This window comes from Bombus huntii, unplaced genomic scaffold (genome assembly GCF_024542735.1).
Source record: "Bombus huntii isolate Logan2020A unplaced genomic scaffold, iyBomHunt1.1 ctg00000062.1, whole genome shotgun sequence".
Lineage (NCBI taxonomy): Eukaryota > Metazoa > Arthropoda > Insecta > Hymenoptera > Apidae > Bombus > Bombus huntii.
The window spans coordinates 390,789-407,862 of record NW_026099323.1 but is presented as its reverse complement, the minus strand read 5'-3'; the positions used below and the strand labels follow the sequence as shown (position 1 = coordinate 407,862).

At 34.8% G+C, this 17,074-nt stretch overlaps 2 protein-coding genes and 2 pseudogenes across 5 annotated transcripts in view; 2 read left to right on the top strand and 2 right to left on the bottom strand.

The window, feature by feature from the left end:
* Window positions 1–17,074, top strand: part of LOC126876031 (uncharacterized) — a 142,005-nt gene that overhangs the window by 24,170 nt on the left and 100,761 nt on the right. The window lies entirely within an intron of this gene.
* LOC126876028 (hematopoietic prostaglandin D synthase-like) overlaps window positions 1–17,074 on the bottom strand; it is a 160,854-nt gene that overhangs the window by 49,344 nt on the left and 94,436 nt on the right. The gene's annotated exons all lie outside the window — the stretch shown is intronic.
* LOC126876046 (carcinine transporter-like) lies at window positions 1,743–14,255 on the top strand (annotated as a pseudogene).
* Window positions 13,576–17,074, bottom strand: part of LOC126876026 (carcinine transporter-like) — a 65,268-nt pseudogene continuing 61,769 nt past the window's right edge.

Here is a 17,074-nt window from a genome sequence, read left to right as displayed (position 1 = left end):
AAATATCGTTTACTGCCCCAATGTTAAGGTTCAACATACGAGAGTTCGCGACCTTTATCGTAGTTTCTGTTGCTAATTAATATTAACGTGATGCAATCTGAAGCGACGAGTAATGAATATGCCCCTCTAGCGTGACGAGTTATCAATCATACATGTTACTAGACGATTGTACCATTATTCGGTGCCAACTAGTAAGGTTGCGGAGAAGCATGTTGTCGACGACAGACGAGATTAATCTTACTGATTGCAGTCTTGACACAGACACGCACATATGTAAATGGGACACTTGTAAAGTTTCTATCACGATCGTTGTATTCTTTTTTTGCTTACGTAAAATGTGAAAGGCATTGTGACTCGTTTGCGATCATTGATAGTTTGTTTGGTGAGTGTGCTGTTATGAGTGGGATTAGTAGATGAAAAGATGATTTAACGTGGCGATTTTTATGATTGTAAATATTGACATCTTTTGACGCCGATTTGTATGTTTTTTTTTAATATTAATATAGAGTGGAATAGATACACCATTGGGGATTAAATGTTTTTAATCTTTCGTTTCTAAGCTTTAATTAATTACGTTTCAGAGTTACTCGAATGAACTATATCTTAAAGAATAAAATTCGAGTTTGATTATGCGTTCGTAAAAATTGGATTAAATTTGAGTTATTGCCACTTGAAGACACTTCGTTACAATAATCATTGTAAATAAAATTAAGAAGTTAAGTAAAACTAGGAACATTATATTTGTCTACGATTTTTTACATTTCTGCGAGACGCACATGTTTCATTGCTAACGAAATAATTAAGTTTATTATAAAATATGAAGGTAAATACGCTTCGTATTAGCAAGTTAATTTTCGAAAGCTAAATGTAGATATTATTATTTGAATGTCATAAATACCCGATACAACAAGTACATACATGAAGTGACACACACTTGTGTATTCATGAGTTTTTAATTGCCTTCTACGAGTTTACGAATTATAAAATTTTATAATTACAAATTACACACTCGAATGATAGATTATTTAAATATTTAAATACGTGTAATAAAATTTCGATTTATTCGATAAATATTATGTTCAGATAAACTCTCCGTTTTGTCTACTTTTCATATCTTTTGGAATCTTGTTAAAAAATAATGAAAAATGGGGTTCGTTATAAATTCATGATTTAGTTAACGATGTTCAAGGACGTTTAATCTGAAGGATCAGAAGGAAAATCACGATCGTTACGAGACAACGTGAGAAAATTCAATGCCGCAGATTGTCTGAAATCAGCCATAATCGCATTGTTACTTACTGAGCGATTCTTAGATCCTTTAGTTCTGTTTGTTTTGCCGACGAAACACGTATAACATAATCTGTTACCGATACTAGGTGATAAATGAACAATAAGGAAGTGAAACTGGTAAATTCCATGAAGGAATACATTATCAGTTTGGAAAAGATAGATGATCAAGATAGATCACGATCATTATGTATTAGTATGGCAAAATGAAGACTGAAATATTTGTACAATATTACAGTAAATAATTAATAACAGATTTCGTGTTAATAAAATGATAAAAAATATTAAATTTAGGTTTAATATTTTAAGCATTTAAAAAAGATGGAACAGAAAACTGTGATAGGCTTTGATCTTTGAGTATTAGATGGTACGATAAGTATCGTTTTCGAAAAAAGAGTATTAATAAATGTAAAGCATTTTAAAAATGAAAATTTTCCATTAGCAAATTTCTCGTCTCCTCTAGTCAGAAATTAAAATTGAATGAACTGTTTTTGGGTAATATTATGGAATTCTCTTTAGTTACGTGTTTATAATACATAACAGAAATGTATCTATTATTCAAGATCCATCGTTCTACTGTTATGGAAACCAGAAGCGAACACAGATTTCCCTCAGTCCGACCTCTACACAGTCAGTGAAAGCATTTTCATACAACAAAGTAAAGATAAAAAATTTTCCTTCGACGACGCAATGCGATTCCAGTCACGTTGCTTAATGATCTATCAAGGTAGACAGGATTCTTGAGGAACCAATGTAATTACGTGACTACGATCATAATTTTTCTAAGGTCTCTGTACCCATAAACAATATTGTGATCCCGTTTGTTATTTAATATAATTACTTATATCTAGTTATATTTAGTTATTAAATATTAGCATGATTTACTATATGTAATTCAGTAAATCGGTACAAGATCTAAAGAAAATATTTCTTACGTATGATTTTGACGAACTTTGTGTAAAAATCTATAAAACTAGAAGTTGCTTAGTTTATATACAGATAAAGAAAAGCATCGTTTATATCGTCGAGATATCACATTTATATCATTTTAAAAATAAAAATTCTTCATCAATGCGAAGAACATTTTCATAAAAAATTACGAACAGAATATCTCGATTCTACAATCTACTGTAAACAAGATAAGTATCGATAATGAATAAATCTTGACATTGAATTTTATTCAAAAAGTTTTATTCAAAAGTGATATCAAATAATCCGTAATGACATTTATTACTCCAATCATATCAGTCAACTACTACCTACCGCGTAATACGCGATCGATTTTCAAACGCACCCTCCCCCCCCCCCCCACCCAAATAGAGTTTCCAGTGTAATTCTGTTATTCTTGAATCTTCGGCTTGTTTTTCATTTTTTAGCTCACTTTAAAATTTCTTCTGGCTTCAATTGTGCTACGATTTAAAGTTTTCCGTGTATACGTTTAGGACGTTACTGCGTGCGGAAATAGTACAGAAGGCCTCTAATTATACCGTCTACAATATTATTTATAGACTTTGAACCATATAGTACGTAAGTATGTAATTGTATATCTGTCGTGGTTCATTTTATCCTTCTCTGTTGCGTAAACCAGCGGTTAGGAGCGACACTAAATCAAGTGGGAATGAAACTCGTTGAAACAACGCTAGACATGGTAACGGATCCATGACTGTGCTTCTGTTATTATCAACGCCAGTAACGGTTAAACCTATTGCATGTGTGTAAGTTGGAAGTTACGTACATAACTTATGCACACCCGTTGTGTGTTTCGCGATCCCATATTTCTTTTAATTTGAATTTTATGAAACTTTTTGTTCGATAATTGATGTGCCATATTACATCCGTCACATTCAATGTTATATGGTGTAATTTCTTCAGTTGTGGTGTTATGTAAGTTACGAGGTCATTCCTGTGTTTGGACATGTGTTTGGAATGTAGTGTGTATCTTTCTCTTCGTATGTACATAGTGAGTAGAGACTGTCTGTCTTTCGCTAGAAGAATATTCTGCATATAGTTATTTACTGTTCTTGATATTTGATTTTGGAAATTTAATTTTCGCTTTGCTTGTATCTTCGAGCGTAAGGTGAAATTTGTACAGACATATCTAGTAATTTGTTAATCGTACTGTTCGAAATTATTGTGTGTGTGAATATTTCGGTGAATATAAACTACGAAAACCTGTCCTTGATTTTTTATGGTAACAAAGCAGTCTTTTCAGAAGAAACAATATTCATAAATCAGTCCCTTCGCAAAAAGCTAATTCCACGAATCTTGTTAGAAGAAACCGGTTGACGAAACTACGTGTCCCTTCAGGAGAGGTCTAATTTATACAGGTAGCTTGCAAGAAAAAACCAATCTCACAAAAAGCTTGAGCATTCTTAATTAATCCTCTTTAGAGTTCAATTACATTTATGCCTTTTGTAAATATTAATTCTAAAATAACGATGCTAACATTTCTAACCTACAGAGTATCAACAAATAACATAACGCAATTCCCCATTTCAATTAAATATGAAAAATATACTAGAGTCGATCCAAGATCAAACCCGGTAAAACAAACGACAAATTTACCTGAAAAATCCACTGAATTCGTTTCAATACATCCGTTATTTAAATTGCAAAAATCAGTTGTGTTTCAACGTCAATTTTTAACACCGTCCATATATCGCAATTTTAGTACGCGACAAGACGACAATACAATTCATTTCAACACCATTGAAAAGTATGGCTGGCTTCGGACAACCGGTTTCCGGCGTGGCACCACTATGCTTTGGAGAAACAAGGAAATACATATGTATGCACCTTGCTTTTTGTGAGACAGAAGAACTCTGTGTCTCTGTTCTACCAACGTCGCTGTTGCGACGATTTGCCGCAAACCTAAATGGAGTTCGATCAATGGCAACGCGAGCACGTGGTCCTCGATGTTCGCGATCGGAAAATCGTGTTTTCCAAACTATTTCTAGTTTCGCCGGTTCCACTGTCAATCAACGTTTCTTCCTTTGGTCCCGTTTCTCTTCGATTCTCTCCTTTTTTATTGGCAAACACGTGTCACCGAGTATCGTGTTCATCTTCGCTAAGCAAGCTTCTATATCAGCGATACGCGAGCCGGTTTCCCCTTCATATTTGTACAAGACTTCGTGAACATCGGACGTTTTTCTCCTCTCTTTTCGAATAAGAAAATCCTATCGTTGTTTAACTAACAATTGCATTTCTTTAAATGGAAATGTGGTCGTGTCTCCTTTATATTTTCAATTAGCCAGGGAATTTAGGTTTATTGCCGTGGAAACTTGATCGGTCGTTTACGTAAGGATCTGCGACTCTGCTTCATCTTCGAGGAAAATTTCATCGAATACAATCGTTTCACTCAATGATTGGATCAGTCGAAAGGGAGATTCCGTGACTGCCTGTATAAATATTGATCATAGTGTCTCTTGAAGGGAAGCTGTACCAATCTTGTTGATTTAACTACTGATCCTACTTTATCCTCGAGAAAAATTACTTACTTTGATTGTTTGACCATTAATTTTAGCGTTTCTTCGAGGGAAACAGTGTTGATCGCTCGAGTCTGCTTCTTTCTCAAGGTAAATTGTATTTACTATTTACTCGATCAGCTATTTTATTTTCTTTTCCCGGAGAAACCTTGTTTCTCGCCTGTTTGACCATCCGCGCTATTTCTTCTTTGAGATAAACTGCAGCGATTATTCGTGTAATCAACAAATCTACTTTTTCTTTCTTTACGAAGGAAATCGTGTGTTTAACGAAATCTCGCTTGTTTAGTCATTGATTCCGCTAACTTTTCCAAATAAATCGTCAATCATTCGCTCGATTGCCAATTCTAATTTTGCTTCGAAGCAAACTGCGTTGATTATTCGTATAACCTTTTTAATAGAAACTGTTTTTCGCCTATTTTATCGCCAATTTCCTTTTCAAAATAACATGTATTAATTATTCGTTTAATCGCAGATTTTATTTTATTTTATTTCTATTTCTATTTCGTTTTATCATCGATTTTCCGCCGTCTTCAAAGAAACCCACGTGAATTACTTTAATTACTTTTCCAAACTAATTTTATTTCTTTACTTTTAAATTAAGAAGCAGCAACGAAAATGCTACAATAACGGAAAAATTCTTCGGTTATCTCCACAAAGAACACGAAGGTATCGAACTTAGTGTATTGAGACATTTTGTTCGTTGGAAGTTAGTCGACGACATTTGGAACGGAAAGATACATTTGACATGATTTAGTGTGACGTTGAGAGAGAAAAATGGTTTGATCGAGGGTGCCCTTAATTACTAATTTCATAACTTGCTGTTAATCGATCTGACAGTGATATTAGTGGATGTGGTTGGTAGTGCCTGATTAATCGTGATCGATATTTTGAACAAAGAGCAACGAGAAACGATCAGTTTGGAGTTTCACTTTGACGTCGTGATAATTATTATAGCGATAATTATTAGTTCTACCTAAGAATGTTACTAATAAATTAGGAAAAAGAAATTTTGATTGGATTCTTGATAATGAGTGAAAATTAATTTAAAAGATTGTATTTGGAATTTTGAGAATCGATCGAGTCCTCAGTTTCAGTGCAATGTAACGTTATCAGTCGCGTGAGTTTGGCTCATATGTGATTTATGTGCAAGCTAAATGTTTCCAACAAATTGTAGCATATTGATTTCTCAAAGTCCTGTATCAAATGTCTTGTAATTATAAGCAATTGTTTCGTTTGGACGATCAAGGGTAATATACTCTATTTTTGATTTTAAAAATGCCGCCATTTGTGTAGACGTACACACGCAAGTATTTATTATGTAGACACGATGGCTCGTAGACACGAACGTTTCTCGTTGTCGTATTTTCCAAACAGGTCAGTTATTTCGAGCACTCGACCACTTTCTCGCTCCTGACAATGACATTAGTCATTCTAATCGATGTCTCGAAATCGATGGTTCTTCTGTCAGCTGTTTCGTTTCCGTGTTTATTCCATATGATAATATTGTTTCACGTATTCGCTTAAATTTAATTGGCAAATGATTAATTTCCCTGAATCCATTTTCAAGTAAACATATCAGTTTAACCTTTTGCTCTATCTGATACGAAAATGAACAATTTGATATAAAAATTTTGCGAAAGATCGATATATTATTTTACTTTTAACTTGGAAATCGTTCTTTTAATTTTTCAATATCTAATTAACCACCTCAGTCCCTAAGACCGTCTGTTTTAACGAATGGTAAATAATCAAATAATTGCGTTGATACATCAGAAGTACCATCTTCTTATATCCCTGATATTAGTGTTAAAACAGGTTTGAAAAACCTTCAATTATTTCATTTATTCTTAGCCTTCGATGGCTTAAAATTTTCTCGGTTATTTTCCAATAGAGTTCAATATATTGATCGAAAACTTAGTTTAGTTAAGCACTGTAACCGGAAGTCACCCTTAAGTCGCCGGGTAAGAGGATTACGAGTAATAAACAAACAATATTAATCAGAAAATTATTCCATTCAATTTTTCTCCTGCATTTAATTAAATATGACAGAGTCAACAAACTTTCCTTCGGTTCTTCTATCTCATTTGCAAATCTATAATATCGATATCCAAACGATAACTCGAACACCATTAACCAGCACTCGAGGCTATTTCTTTCGTCGAAACTTTCCTCAGACATGCAGATATCACGTTGACATCGCCGCGTATACCGAATCAGCCCTTTTTAAAGATGATCTCGCGAGCGTGGTTCGTATGCAATTCAATTTGAACGAGTCGCGTGTCACGATTCACTTGACTCCCGGCACAGTAATTGGCCGGCACTCGAGCAAACACTTACACTTAATTTAACGTTTAACCGAATCGAAAACAAAGCGAACAGTTGCCGGACTTCGCTCGTTCTTTCAGTTCATTTCCGAACGTCTTTCGATCAGCATATCGGGTCTCCTCTTTCATCTCCGTTGCCTTTCAAAATCTAAAATCATAATTGAGACTTTGCTGCTCGAACTATGGAAGGGGAAAACGTGAATGACGGGTAAGATTGTTCCTGCGTTCTGTCAGAAAATAATTTCCTGTTTGTGGGAGAGGAAAGGAGCATTGTAATTGGAATCACAGAATGTGAAACATCAAAGGAACTGCCGAATGACATTTATTTCAAAGACTAGAAGACTGAAAACTTTGTTATACGACTTTTATACTGCTACGCCTGGAAATCAAGGATGGATTCTGTTTCAGCGAAATGAAGGACGAGAAGAGTAACTCTATATTGCCCACTGAAGCGACTCGATTGAGACCAAGATTGGAAAGTTTCGATGATGTTCTGCCGTATGTCGGTGACTACGGGAGATATCAATGGCTGTTGTTATTGTCGTTACTACCTTATGGCGCGACGTACGCGTTTCTGTATTTCTCGCAATTTTTCATTACGATTATTCCCACGGAACACTGGTGCAGGATAGACGAATTAGTAAACTCGAATTTCACCGAAGAAGAGAGGTAAGTATGTATAATGAAGGAAAGAAAGAAAAGGAGATATACGTAGCGACGAAAGCTCCTTTAAACTTTGAACGATATTTTTGATTGTTCGTAGAAAGTGACTTTAAAATATTGTGAAAAATATGCGAGATATCGCGATTTCTGGAATTTCTCGAATTTTCGAACATTTCGAAAATTATTAGAAAATATTGTAGAAAAATTTCACGATAAGATACAAGATATTTTTGGATTACTCTGTCTGGACTTTGGTTCTTATTTTAATAATTAAAATGATCAATCATCTATCGTATGGGGTGTTTAGGATTAAGATAGCGATTCCAGTGACGAACGTTTATCCTTATTACGAACAATGTCAACGGAAGGACGTAAACTTCACAGAGCTGTTGAAGAGCGATAAGAGCCTGAGCTCATCGGGCTTCCAAACAAACAAAACGATAAAATGTACTCAATGAGAGTATAATTTTACGCAGATTCCATATCCTAGTATAGGAACTGAGGTGAAGTATTCACATCGTTGTCTGAATCGCATGCTTCGAAATTCTTACACTTCTGCTGCGTTCTTTGGGTCATTTCCGATCTACTCTAACCTTGTTATAGTAAATTTCTTAAGTTTAAAGAAAGTATAAGACGATAATTGTTAGTACGGATAATTCCTCGTTCCGATTTTACGCGAACGTTTTTTTCAGAGCATAAAGAACTCTTTCATTCATCGAACTGCGAGCAGAATCGAGATATAAAAATTCGAAGACCGCAGCAGGATTAAAATTATATTCTGAAAAATATGAATCTGGTTTTTCGCTGACTAACTCTTAACCTTGGTGATTAGCTAGATTGGGTATGCGACCGAGAATACCTCGTATCAACGGCGCAGGCCATCTTCTTCTGCGGATCCATCATCGGTGGTTTCCTAGTCGGTTGGATCGCCGATCAGAAGGGTCGTATCCCAGCTTTAATGTTCTGCAATGGTATCGCCCTTTTTGCCTCCATTTTCACTGCCAGCGCAAATAGTTTTTGGTCATTCGCCGTCTGTAGGTTTCTCACTGGACTGGCGTTCGATAACTGTATCAACATTCCTCTGATTATCGGTAAGCCTTCTACGAAGTAGAAAGTGCGAGAGGTTCGACCGATAAGCCAATGTTTCAGTCACGCGAGAGATAACGTTAGTATGAAGTCAATGTTTCTATTACGTGAAAGATGATGTTGCGTGAGAAATTTTTGATGAATTGTTCCTCGAAGATAATTTTGACGTTGCTGTACTCGATTGAACTATACGGTTCGAGTTCTTGATTCAAGAGCTTTTGCCACCACCAGAGATGAATATATTGATTTTGTTATTGTTAAAGATCGTTTCATCGATTTTCATGTCGTCGAGGATAGTTATATCTTGATATTCTTAAATCGAGTTATACAAGGTGGTTGGTAACTGGTGGTACAAGCGGAAAGAAGTCGAAAATATAGAATACAAATTTTCTTTTTTAATTCTTCCATCGAGACAACGATCTACAGTGAGATCCGTTATAACGAGACGCGATAAAGTGCACGCGTATCGAGCGAAAATTCAAAGTCGATTTTCTCGAAAACAAAGCCTCGAACGAAAAATTTTTATTCTATATTTTCGACTTCTTTTTTCGCGTAGAATCACCCCCTTTCCGCTTGTACCACCAGTTACCAACCACTCCGTATATTCGTTCGAAATGAAAATTATCACAAAATTTTCAACACGTAATTCGTTTAAATACGTTAGAAGCAAAACACGTGCATTATGTAGCGCTTTTTGTTATACGGACCAGCTCAAACTCGGAACATTCACGTTTGCAGAGTAAACGGATTAATTTAAAATCGGAATTATATTTATAATCTTACAATTATCCTACAATTATGTTGATGGTATCGTTCATTCGGCTCGTCATCAATTGCTCCATATTAATAATAACCGGTTTCACTCGATAAATCTTCCATGTTCTATTACTGCAACATAAAGAATAATCGTCGTTAAGTATCTTGATATAATAATCAGTTATTCCGAGAGTCATCGACGATCAATTATCCCGCAGTACTCGAATATATGGCTGTTTCGAAACGAACGTTGGTCGTGAATATCGCCTTTGGCGTATACTTCGCAGTGGCCAGTACAATTTTACCATGGATAGCCTATTATATCGCGAACTGGAGATATTTTACTTACGTTACTGCCATACCGCTGTTATCTGTCGCTATCACACCGTGGATTCTTCCCGAGAGCGCCCGGTAAGTAAACTCCTAATCGTTCGATTATTCGAATTCTCAACTTGCGCTTTGAGATTTATGCAAATTTACTTATCGATCCATATCACTCGTATTTGCTCTGTTCAAGCTGGTACGTTTCCAACGGGATGATGGACAAGGTTGTTGAGAAACTACGGAGAACAGCTAGGATCAATCGCAGAAATCCAGACTCGCGTATTTGCAATATATTCGTCGTAAGTTCGATCAAATAGAATTCTAGAAAGCTTACGCGAAATCATACGGTACAGTGCTTGAATCTGTGCTGACAGATATATTTGATTCACGTCGAAAACACACAGACTCGCGAATGTATTTTAACATGCATAGACAGGTTTTAAAAATGAAACGCGATGAAAAATGAAATATGAAATGAGACTTGACTGTCGCGATTCCATTGTGGTATTATATCGATCTCGTACAAAATTTGAAGTAAATCTGGGAATTTATATAGAAATTATAAAATATTTACAATTTACAAGTACAATCGGGGATAAAAATAAGCTGCTATAGTTAATGGAAATAGATGTGAAGAAAGTATAATCAAATTAGTATCAGCCTCATATACTTGAGTTTTATTTATTATATTTCCTTCTAATAATATGCAGATAGTTCAGCAAATGATTGAAATGAATTTTTACATTTTCTCCACTAATCCACTTAGTTTTGTTCCCGACTGTATTTCGGATCAGAAAAGTATTTAATCAACCAACCACGCATTATATTAATAAATCTCGATATCAAAAGCCATGCCGACTAATTCCATAAAACAAAATGCAAAGTGCCACTGTTCGTGCTATCTATTAATGACGAATAAAATGAAAATAAAATTTCTTTTCAGTGTGTTATGAATTTTGAACTGTGTAAGGGCTAAAGGCACGACTCGTATTATATCTTTCGTTAATTATTCTCGAAATAAATTCTTGCAGAGTAACATGGAGGCACCGGACAAAATTCAAGAATCAGCGACGCTGCTCGATCTGTTCAAAACGCCACGGTTGGCGAGAAACACTATTCTTCTAGTTGCATTCTGGCAAGTATAAGATACGAGTTCATGTTGCGAGAAAACCTTCATAAATAACCGATACAATCTTGTAGGTGTTTCATCCTGATCTCGTTCGACGGTCACGTGTATTCATTAAAACTTATCCAGAGCTCGGTGTTCGTGTCGTTCTCGATCGCCTGTGCCACAGAACTTCCAGCTGGGTTATTACTCGCCCTGTTGCTCGACCGATGGGGTCGTAGACTCTGCGGATTTCTCACGATGGCAATGACCTGTGTACTCAGTATCGCTGAACTTATGCTGCATTCCAGTAAATATATCGATCTGTTTATTAAAGTAAAATTAAAACGATTATAATGACGTATTATTGAGAAAAATCTGAAATTAAGTTGATGATGAATGTAAAAGAATTTTGGCAACTTCGAAGGTATTAATCTTGGAAAATAATTATTTTGATGGAACTAGAATTTAGGAATTATTAGGAATTAATTTAGTGGCGAAATTGAAAGAGGTGTGCACATTTTAGAAGCAATAATTTTCTATATGTTGGTTTTCTAGAATTTGGAGATTTATAGAAGTTTAAAGTTTGTGAGAAATTTTAATTTGATTTTGATTAAGCTTCGATCGGACTATATTTTTAATTAAACTTACAATCAAGTATTGTGTACCCAGGATTAATTTTGTATTTTTTAATTTATTCCCCAGTGCTCGCGAAATTAGTAATGTCAATATTGTCGCGATTCTGTCTGAACATGGCAGCCAATGTTGGTCTTCAGTATGCAGCAGAACTTCTGCCCACGCCAGTCAGATCGCAGGGCGTATCTTTCATTCATATTTTCGGAATAGTTGCACACTCTTTGGCGCCATATATCACTGACTCGGTAAATAAATATTTATACTACTATTGTTGTTACAACATTTTTGAAACACCGCTAAGTACATCCACGTTCAACTTCTCTTTAATTTATTCCAAAAGATACAATAAGCGCTATTAGAAATTATGAAAAAGTTCTCATGTAAATTTTCTCATGAAAATGTAAAATAGTTTTTTTCTTATCTTAAAACAAGTTGTTTCCTGAAGAAGTTAAATATTATAAAAATCTGATCAAAATATTTCTCACTTTCTAGAAAGCCCCTTTTGGAAGTTGCAACCAACGCTTTTCTTTAACTGATCTTTAATCAAAAAATTGAAATTTAAAATAAAAAATGATGGAATAACTTAAGATATGAAACTATATTGGTTGAAACTTTCTAATGAAACTTTTTAAATGAGAAATACTTTGACCAGATTTTCATGGTATTTAACCTTTGCTCATATAAATTAATATTTGTTCATTAGGCTGCAATTTGGGAGGGATTTCCAATGCTCATTATCAGCACGGTGTCCTTTTTTGGCGCTGCACTGGTTTTGTTCCTGCCGGAAACTATCGGCCAGAATCTTCCTCAGACTATCAAGCAAGGCGAAGAATTCGGAAGGGACCAACATTTCTGGTCGTTGCCTTGCTACCATAAGACACACTTCAATGGACATCAACACTATCACTCCTGTGAACGATAATTATCTGATTTTTAATAATAATTCAATTAAAAAACACGAAGGAGGATTCGTGTTTTTTTAGAAGTAACAATATTACAAGCGGATCAGTCTGACGATTTTTGTACGAGAAAAAATCGGAACATATTATTTTTCTATTCTCCTACATTAATTTTTATTTTTATCGTTTACGTTTAAGAATTTGTAAGCCTTAATTCTAAAAAGAGCGAGCTTAGAAATCGTGTTCCTATATAATTTTTATTATTATCTTTTAAGAGCTTTTATAATTTTAATGCTAATTTTCACTTGCGTTACGCACGTTCGAATCGTTCAGCGGTTGGTGCTAATTTGATATTCAAAGATATTACGTAGAATAATATCGAAAATGTTACGTAAATTAATAATTACGTAATTTATTAATTACGTAATTTATTAATTACGTAAATAATAAATTAGGGAGATATAAATTTTTGATTCCTTTAATGTTTTTAACATTTTTCACTGGAATATATTGGACAAAATCTTATTTAAAAAAATAGTACGTTTAGATAATTTGTCTTTGTGAAAAGAAACAGTTTTATATCTTTTGAACGATTATCCACGTATTTTTAACGATTATTTATCTATTCGTTATATTTTTTTGTACGATTTTAAATAACGTACAATATTAATAAAATCCAAGCTTGAAGACTTTTTAAATTATTGTTATAATTTCTTCAGCACCAACTGCTGGACTTTTATTTATCTAAAACGAGTTGTGCGTACATTTAAAAAAAATAACTCTAATTGACTGTTTCTATGGTTTAGGAAGAAGAAAAAAAGAAAGGAAAGAATATTGTAAGCAAATCGTGCCATCGTATGACGATCAGTGTTCGTCGTTGTGCCAATAACAACGCAATCAATCTGAAGAAACCTATTCATAGTATTCATAATCATCACTCACGTATACATACGCGTATACACTCACGTCCATAAGATTGATTCACCGAATAAAACTTCCATAAACCTTAATATAAGAAACAATTCTACTTTTTATTTGCACACACATCGACGAATCCCCCGAAACAAAAATAAACTGCTAAATATCTCTATAATTAAATACATTAATGCTCGATGATCCTCGTTCATCATTATACGTCTAATCTAACTCCATCCTATAATTAGGAGTTCTACGATAACGATCACTTATGTTACAATGTATTAACCCTTAACAGCCGAACTTAATTATAATTAATTATAGAAAATGAAATGCTTCATTATACGGATATTTGAAGTAATATTCTGTATTATACAGGGTGTCTGGTAATTGATACTGTGATAACCAGTGGTTAGTTAATGTGGTTAATAACCAGTGGTACAGGATAATACTATGTGAAAGGATCTGTTGAAAATATAGAACGAGAGATTTTCGTACGACGTTCGAGAGAATGAAATTCTGAAGCTTTGTCAACTCGTGTTCACACGACATTCACGAAACATATTCAAAATTTATTTTCTCGAAAATACGAAGAATCATCAGTTACGAAACACTCTGTACTATATCACATTATTATATCACTATCGTATTGATAAGAAATGTCGATATTATAACTCCTTAAGACTCCCTTAATATTTATTTGCGATTCAGCTTAATATGTATTGGCCCTGTGTAGTTTCAAGATTAAAAATATAAAAGAATTCATTCCTGATTACGATATCGTACGTGATTTACAAAATCATCGACCGTCAAGGGTTAAATGAGAATTCTCTCGTCCAGAATTATTTTCCAGACGATCGAATTATATCCATTGTATCACGAGGATCGAACTAACTTGTAGCCTTGAACAATTATGTACAGTTGAATCTCTAGCGTAGGAATATTTCAAAGAATCTCAGGTTTTGAGGAACGATAGCTGATACTTGCAACGAACAATAGTATGTCTTTTTAATCGGTAACTGAAAGCAGGGGCTAGTCTCATAAGCACGCGAATGATTCTAACGATCGAATGATTCTAGTTGCTAGAATCATTGTTTAAAGGTGGTATAACGGAGATTGTGCGCTTAAGACGAACAGGTCGGAGGATCTAAAGGAACGAGATTGGAAATATTCGCGTCTCTTCACGAATCAGAATTTTACTATTTCTAATTGAACACGTGACGGAGTTTCGATCTGTTTCAAGTAACATTTAAACCTGAGTGTTACGCCGGGCGACTCTCTGCCTGGCCCAGGTCACACACCGCGGGCCAGACGGACACCAGATGTCCGCTCTTCCGCACGGCGTACCCTCAATAGCCTTAAGCATCCGTCATAAACCCGAGTCACTTGCCTGCTAAGGTCCTTCAAACAAACATCTGTTTCCGAGGAATTTCTCGAGACTATTGTCTACCACAGCTTAACTAAGGAAAGTTGGTTTTTCGCACGTACGCTGCAACTGTCCTCCCACTAACCACTTTCTCTCGAGGGCGGTTGAGACCCTTCGTTTAACCAATTAGAAACGAAGCCTATTCCCTCACTCTCCTAAATAACATCGGCACCAACAAATCCGATGGTCCCGTGCGCTAGACACACCCATCCTTAGCTTTCCTCCGACACATCATCGTCTCCCAAGACGGTACTGATTTTACATCCTTCGAACGGTCAACATCCTTCGAGCGGGTAGACACACCCGCAGATCAGTCACTCATTCATCTGGTACATACGCACCAGTGTAACTGCCTTCGTTATAAGTTGTGGAATAAACGGTGAAATATAACTTACTATACTGTGTCATATTCATTCAACCACCTCTGTTATCTTAACCGAAACAGGGGAACGACTACTTCGCGGCGTCGATTCACCGAATCGTAGCGAGAATTTACGCCTCTCGCTGACGCGTTTTCCTCGCGACCGCGTCTCTCCGCGAACGGTCGTAACACTGAGCATTTTCAAAATTAACTCATTATCTATCAATTTTTCTTCTAAAATTTGTATATAATTCTATAAATTATTTACTTCTTTTTCCATTGGATTTAAACAGAACAATTTCGGAAGAATGTCGAACATTATGTTAATATCCTTTGTATTAAAAAAAATTCCTGCTTAAAAAGATCCTACAACTTTCATTTTATAATCTCAATTGGGTATGATGGTAGCTAATGAACGCTTAGCAATTAATTGTTTTAATGCATTCCATTTTATGTATGATCAGTAATTACGAATTCAAGGATACTTATTAGAAGTAATATTCTTATTATATCTAAATATATCAAATAGAGATATTTCTCGTATTAATACTGAAAGATCATAAAAAAGAAAATATCATAAAAGAATTTCAATCTTGATGTTTCATTAGAATAATATATATATATATATGTATGTATATATTTAAATTAAATAACAGAGATCTCAGAGTTTTCAAAGCATTCAACGTGTTGATGCATAAATGGATGATGAAAAAAAGCCACGTTGATCGAGCGAACGCAAAATACACTTCGGTTTAAAAGTCGATCGAAACTCTCATTTCAAGTGTCGGCGATTTATGAATCACCTATATTGATACAAAGGCGATTCGTAATAAAGGAGACAAGTTGAAAGCTTGACAATGCGCGAAGACAGCTCTCTTTTTGTGTTTCGAGTCTCGTGGCAATCCTTTGTTATTCACGGTATTTCATAGTTAAATCAATTCAACTAGAGTATTCCTTCAACGAGAAAAGAAGAAAAAGAGCAAGAAGAAAAAGATATAGATCTTTCTTTTCGATTTTTAAAGCGAAAGATGCATAAATACTATGGTATATTATTTCCTTATATATCGTTTCCTTTGATACGTATATCCAATACTGAATTTAATTGTACATTTACATAAGATACTCGAATCGTTTCTCATTTCCAACACTTTACCGACGTTATAGTACGCGAAATAATTACATCGCAATATGTGAACGCAACGTACTTTAAATGCCGCGTTCTGAATTCTTTAAATTTCTTCACATTTTTATACAGTCATTCCAATTGAAAAAAGATACACTTTAAAGAAAATTATCTTGTGTGCAACAAAGCTACTTCGTCGATGAAGCGTCAATTAATTGCTTAAACGTATACTTTGTGTAATTTGACGATTCTTGTCTCTTTCACTGCAATAATCGATACTTCCTCCTAGTTTCTCTCAATAGCTCTTCAATCTCAATACGTTCGTAATATCTTAACATCTAACATCACACGCACACGTTTAATAACTATATTTACAACAAATTTGGCAAGTTTCACGCCACTGGCAATTTCATGTCACTGACAAGTTTCATGTCATTGACAAGTTTCATGCCATTGACAAGTTTCATGCCACTGGTAAGTTTTACCCTACTGGCAAGTTTCGCGCCGTCGCCAAATCTAACCACTATAACCTAGTACAATCCATTTTTTGAACACTGCCAGTAAACGCTGGATTTGAAAGGCCTTTCTTCTTTCTATAAGATTTTTTCAGCATTTTGCTCCTGTCAAATTGAAATAAACGATTATTAGTAAATTTATATTGACATAAGGCGGAGGAAGAATATT